Here is a 6,656-nt window from a genome sequence, read left to right as displayed (position 1 = left end):
GTGTTGCTCTGGTATAGGCCTCAGCCTCAGCTCCAATTTGACCCCCAGACCGGGAATGTCCATATGATGCAAGTGCAGCCATAAAAAAAATTAATTAAACAAAATGTCAGCTTGCTGAATTTTTAGAAAAGTTATCACTGTAGTAATTAAGTTTGGGCTAATAGTACTTTAACCTGAAAAGGCTGAACTGCTCAAAAATCTAAAATAGGGATGATTTAGAGCAGTCGGACTGAGATTTTTCACTATTTCTATAAAGCTAGATTTTTATTAGTAGTATGTGATATATTAATATGTATATATTATGTGTAAACTAACAACTGAATCTTCTTAAGAGTAATAACAATAATTATAATCCAGATTTTTTGTTCACACTAGTATTTGAACACTGGCCATATGGCTCAAACAGAGCCATAGCCAACCTTATATTTTCTAGGCAAATTCTTCCTTACTTTCCCAGAGAGGAAAAAAAAAACAACTTTTGTATGATACACATGCAAAAAGTATTTTTAGTTGAATGACTGCTTCTTTGCTTAAAGTTGCTCAGGCTTTTGGAGCACCTGTAGAGCTGACTTCTGTAAGACTAAAATTATCATTAGATATTTAATATATATTGGTTTAATCTGGTTATTCTCACCTAATCTGAGAAATTAAGAGACGATTGGCTTCTACTTGTCTTTAGGACCTTGGTCTTAAAAAAAAAACAAAAAAAAACACAATTAAAGCTTAGATATGAGTAATCTTTCCTCAGTTGAATTACTATATTTTCTATAGTTTGGGTTTTTCAAAGTTGGGTATAGGTCTACCTACTGTCCCTTCCTTCTTCAGATTTCCAGAATTTAACTCACTGTTCTTTGATCCTGATTGGCATCATTTTGTTACAAACATAGCAATTTCTTCTGAGAGATTGTGCAAACCACTATTACCCAACACTTTTTGGACATACTGCCTTTGAGGCATATGAATATACAGTCTTTTTTTTTTTTTTTTTTTTTTGGTTTTTTAGGTAAAACCGTGCACAGGGATAGTGTCGTCAGGAGACATCAATGACAGTCCTATTTATTGTTCCTTTTCTGAATTATGACAAGCTTGGAGCTTAAACTCCTATAAACATATGCAGAATCACTTTCTCTGTGAGTTTGTCCACACTGAATTTCCGTCTGTCACTTTCATCTACTCACATAGCCCAGAAAGCCATTCTTTAAAGCTTATTTTCACCACCAACTGTTCACTTAGCGTTAATTGTAATCTTGACATTTTTTTTTTTTTTTTTTTTTTTGTGCACCACTTTCTCTGCCATGGTCATTTATAATGACTTTAATAAGATTAGCTTACATGTTAGTATCTGGAAGGCTCACGGTTTAAGATATGTTTCTTCTCCATAGTTTTATTTTCTCCTAAACAACTTCTATAGCCACAACACAAGGTAAAATGGATTTTGGCGGAGTGGGTTAAGGATGGGACGTTGTCACTGCAGTCACTGCAGTAGCTCGGGTTGCTGCTGTGGCTCGGGTTCAGTCCCTGGCCAGGAAACTTCCACATCCCATGGGCTTAGCCAAAAAAAAAAAAAAGTCTTTGAAAATATAAAGAAATTACATTCACTGGCTTCCCTTCTTTTCATACACATATTTATTTCCCTCTAATAAAGCCAGTTTCCTTTTGGACCCCATGTTGTGCTTTTATGTATTTAGTGATGCTGTCCTTGATCATAACATTTTCTTGACAACAAAGTCAAATTAGAAATGCAGTATTTTGGGGTTTTTTTAAATTGTATTTTATTTTATTTTTTAATTATTATTACTTTTGAATAGTTATTTCCCCAATACAATTTTTTTTCTACTGTACAGCATGGTGACCCAGTTACACATATACATACACATTCTATTTTTGCACTTTATCATGCTCCGTCATAAGTGACTAGACATAGTTCCCAGTGCTACACAGCGGGATCTCATTGCTAATCCACTCCAAAGCAATAGTTTGTATCTATTAACCCCAAGCTCCCCAACCACCCCACTCCCTCCCCCTCCCCCTTGGCAACCACAAGTCTATTCCACAAGCCCATGGAGAAATGCAGTGTTTTGATAGAGCAGACCTTTATAGACCCAATCATGCCTCACCCACCCACCCTGAGACACATCACTGAGACTTGTGCATGTTCATACATGGTCTTCCAAGCCTCTATTTAAATATGTTTTGGTGGTGGTGACCTGGCCCTGTCACTGACACAGTCCAGTTACCTTAGAGCCACATTTGCTATAAACATGACTCAGGCGCTGCATGATTACAGCAGCTGGAAGCCTGTTGTTCAATGTAATCTTCTAACTCTGAAATCAGGTGTGCCAAGGGGCCAAAGGTAACAAGCAAATGAGCTAAGGAGAAACAGATGCCAAACTGAGGCACAATTCAAATAGAACATTCTCTATACTGAATAGCTTTGGACCCATTTCTTCCAACCCACCCATTTTAAATGACACCCACAAAGGGGAAATTTCTCCAGCCTCTTCCCTGGAAGAGGATGAAGCATAGAATCCCTTCAGCCATCACAAAAGCCAGGCCGTGGCACAGAGGAGCCTCAGGGAGCGCAGGTGAGTGGAAGGGGGCGTTTATTCCTTCTGGGTGGCCTGTGAACAGGACTCTTGTGAAGGAAAGGAGCTGGGTTGGTGTGCCCATAAACCTTTTCCCTCAACTCAGAGGGAGTGACTACTGATCCCAGCTGCTTGATGCATGAGTCACGGTCCCAGAGGGCAGAGCTTGCTCCAGGGAGGGGCCTGAGTCTGGCCCAAGGAGTTCCAGAAGCAGCAATGGGCAGACAATTTTCCTGGCAGTTTACCTGAGCGATTCAGAGAGGCACTTATCTCTGAACAATGCCGATGGAAAGCCAGACGTAGAGCCAGAGCTGGGTCACTTTATTGCACCAAGTGAGATAGAGGTTCTGAATTGGCTCCCAGGCCACAGGGCTCCAGGATGCCAGGGAAGAAGGTCAGACTCTTCTGGAAAAGGGGCTGTGGACCACAGGCCATGGGAGACTGTGAGCAGACCTGCTGGGTAGAGTCCACAAGCCCAGCAAGAGACTTCAGCCATCACAGAAGCGTCTCAGGGAGAAAAGGAAAATGGAAAAGGCAATGAGATGTCCCTGGCAGCTCAGTAGGTTAAGGATCCAGCCATTGTCACATTGTCACTGCCGCGGTGTGGGTTCCACCCCTGGCCTGGAAACTTCCGCGTGCCATGGGTATGGCCAAAAGAGAGACAGAGAGGGAAGAGAGGCAGTGAAAAGAGGAACCCTTGGATGGACTCATCCAGCCAGTTCTAGAAGCTTTCTTATTGAGATCAACTTGTAGGGATGAGAAAATCATCGACTGTGGGAGTTGAAAAATCCTGGGAGCTCTTTGTGTCTAACCCCTCACTTGTCCCACTGGAGCCCGGCAAGGGGAGATGATTTGCCAGTGAGTTGTAAACAACAAATTAGAATAACCTGCTGTTTACCTCTCGGATTTAAGCACATGATCTGCTGAGCTGATATCCTCACCGCAGGTTGAGTGTGCCTTGCCATAAAATGCAAAGACCTAGTAAACAGAATGTACAGGGAGATTATTTTTTGAGAAAGTGATTGGAGCTGGTGGCTAGACATGTGGAATGGTTAAGAAGCAAATACTAGTGGTGGAATTGAGCTTGGCCAGGCAACAGAATGAAAAGACAGATAAGGCATGGTTTTCGCAGCCATCCGTCATCCTTACACGGCAGGGCCTTAAAGAACGGGGGCATCTCAGGAGTGTGTGTGTGTGAAGAGGTGGCTGTGGGGAGGAAAGGACAGGAGGATCCTTGATAGAAGATGGAATTTATGCAGATAACCAGACTTCCTCCACAAAATAATATTGGCATTCATAAATAAAAGTGGGGGAAAGGTGAGGGAGGCGTTTTCTAGTTGAACAGCAAAAAGAAAGAAAAAAAAATTGTTTTCAAACATTTGACAGTAGTCCTTCAAATTGGTTCTGGGGACACATTTTTAGTTCATCAGGTATGAAAAGGTACTTGTTTTCATTGATTTAAATAATTAAGAGTTAGAAGACCTAACAGAAAAGTCAAACCAAAATGAATAATGGGCAAGAAGGTAAAACAAAGAAGTGGGCAGAAGTTCTCATTGTGGCTCAGCAGTCTGAGGACCCTAAGATGTCTCCATGAGGATATGGGTTTGATCCCTGACCCTTCTCAGTGGGTTGCCGTGAACTATGGTGTAAGTCACAGATGCAGCTTGGATCCTGCCTGGCTGCGGCTATGCCTGTGGTGTAGGTTAGCTGCAGCTCTGATTTGACCCCTCACCTGGGAACTTCCATATGCCACAGGTGTGGCCCTAAAAATAAAAAAAAGTGGGCAAATTGGAGTGCTTGGGAGGATCCAATTGTTGTTGTCGTTGTTGACTGTGGCTCAGAAGGGGCCTCTGAACAGAGGTGTGGATTGGGGCAAGGGTACCAAGCTGGAGAGAAGGACACATTAGATAGAAGTAGTTGGAAGGAATGACGGGAAGCAGCAGTGTGGCGAAGGTATACCAGAAGGGACCACGGAATCTCTGTGGGTGGATATTCCATTCCTAGACAATAATACTGTGCATGCAGGAATGTTCTTGAGGCAATTGTACCCAGTGTAACGAGACTAAGAAACACATAAAGTGTGGAAGTGACAGAGGAAGATGCAGAAGCTCTAAGGTCAAGGTGGAAGCCACTCCTCCAGACTTCTGTACTTGGTAAACCATTCTCCCAGAAGCCTGGGCCCTGTAACCTCAGATGAACGTGACATTCTGTCCGACCCACTCGTGCAGTCCAGTTCTGTTGATTTCCCCCTAGCATCGCTCACATTGCTTTCTCCCGTCTTATTCCTCTACCAGCATTTTCATCTCAACTCCTCATTCTTGGACACGGGCATGATGTCCCCATTGGTCTACCTACTCCCAGTCTTTTCACCTGCAATCTTTTTGGAAGAGAGCCTTGTAATGATCTCAAGTTTCACTGTATCCTCTTTACCCCAGTCGTTAGCCACCAGGTAAGAAGGCTGGTCACAGCAGGACCCACCCAAAGCACCCAGCTCCCCCTCCCTTTTCTCACATGGCCTCTTGCAGACCCTTCACTCCCCTTCATTCCTGTTCCTTTCAAACACCCCAGTTCCCTTTCCAGCTTTGGAATATGCAGCTTCCTGTTCCCTTTTACCAGTGTTGTGGAAACTTGGCTTCTGTCCACTAGTGCTGAATGGAAACATGGAGACAAAATGTTGGATAAAGGAGGAAAAAAAAATAGCTTTGTTGCTTTGCCAGGCAAAGGAGGTCACAGCAGGCCAAAGCCCTAAGGTTGGTGCCCCTGCCCCCCGACCTCTGGGAGAGAATTGGAAGTGGTTTTTAGTTTGGGAGTGAAAAATAGGGCCACAGATAAGGATTGCGGTAGATGCAAGTATGTGTTCTTCAAAGCTGGTGTTACGCTACAGGAGGACGATGCTGTGCAGGGCCAGGCATGAGGACAAGGTATGACAGAGTCCAAAAGGTGTAGCAGCCATGTCCTTGGGGGCTAAGAAAGCTTTGGAGTGGCCCTGGGACTGGTTCTGGTGGTCCTCCTCTCTGGCTTTCTATTGTTGGGGGTTTTAGTTCTGCAGAAGAACTAAAGTCTCAGATTTTCACCTGTCAAATGAAAGGTGAAAACTTATAGGGCTATTGTGAAATGAAATTCACTATCATTGCTAAATAAATGGTTATCAACATCATTAATATTTTGTCTGAAGGCCAATTTCTCAGTAAAGTAAGTAAGCTAATGAAATTTGAGGTTATTACAAGGCTCTCTTCCAACAAGATTGCAGGTGGAAAGACTAGGAGTAGATAGTCCAATGGGGACATCATGGCTGTGTCCATGCCTGTGGTCTCAAAGCATACATAAAATTGGCTCTCACTGATGGCCCCTTACCCATTAAGGCTCTTTAGTATTTAGATGATACATCAGCCATTCAGGAAGCAAAATTCCTCTATTTGCAGTTGGTGAAGTGGAAAATAAACTCAAAGACCTCTAGGTTAAGACATTCTTAGAAAATCACTGAAAGCTTACTGGTCTCCTCTGTAAACTGGGATAACGAGATCTCCTTTGCACCATTTATTTGTCCAACCTCCTCTCCAGACCTACTCACACAGTTGAGCTTTTGATCTCTCCCCATCCAGCACCTCTTCCAGCTCTTTCCACCCCTGCTCTTGCCCATTCCTTATCAAGTTCAATGCCACTTTTTTTTTCTTTTTCTTTTTCTTTCTTTCTTTCTTTCTTTCTTTCTTTTTTTTTTTTTTTTTTTTTTTTGTCTCATCCTTCTTTCCTTTATTGGTGTTTCCCTGAGTCCATCCTAGGACCACTTTCCTTCATCTACATGCTTTGTCCCAGCAATTTTTTATGGTCTCTTGATCTCAATTAGTGTTTTCTATACTGAAGACGCCCAGTATCAACCTTTAGTTCTTATCTCTCTCATGGACCCTAGCTTCATATTTTTCTTCGAAGACACATCCACCCAGACCACCACGGGAACTAAAGCCTCAACACTCACAAGCTAAATGGCCTCCCTTTCCCCACTATTTCCTTTCTCAACTAACAGCATTTCTCAGTTGCCAAAGTCATTGTCCTCTTCCCTTTCTCTCTGATACA

The sequence above is a fragment of the Sus scrofa genome, chromosome 9 (assembly GCF_054392235.1).
Source record: "Sus scrofa isolate SSC_HxYL_T2T_F1_AM1 chromosome 9, Sscrofa_HxYL_maternal_Yorkshire_Landrace_v2.0, whole genome shotgun sequence".
Classification (NCBI taxonomy): Eukaryota; Metazoa; Chordata; class Mammalia; order Artiodactyla; family Suidae; genus Sus; species Sus scrofa.
This window is presented reverse-complemented; position numbering follows the sequence as displayed.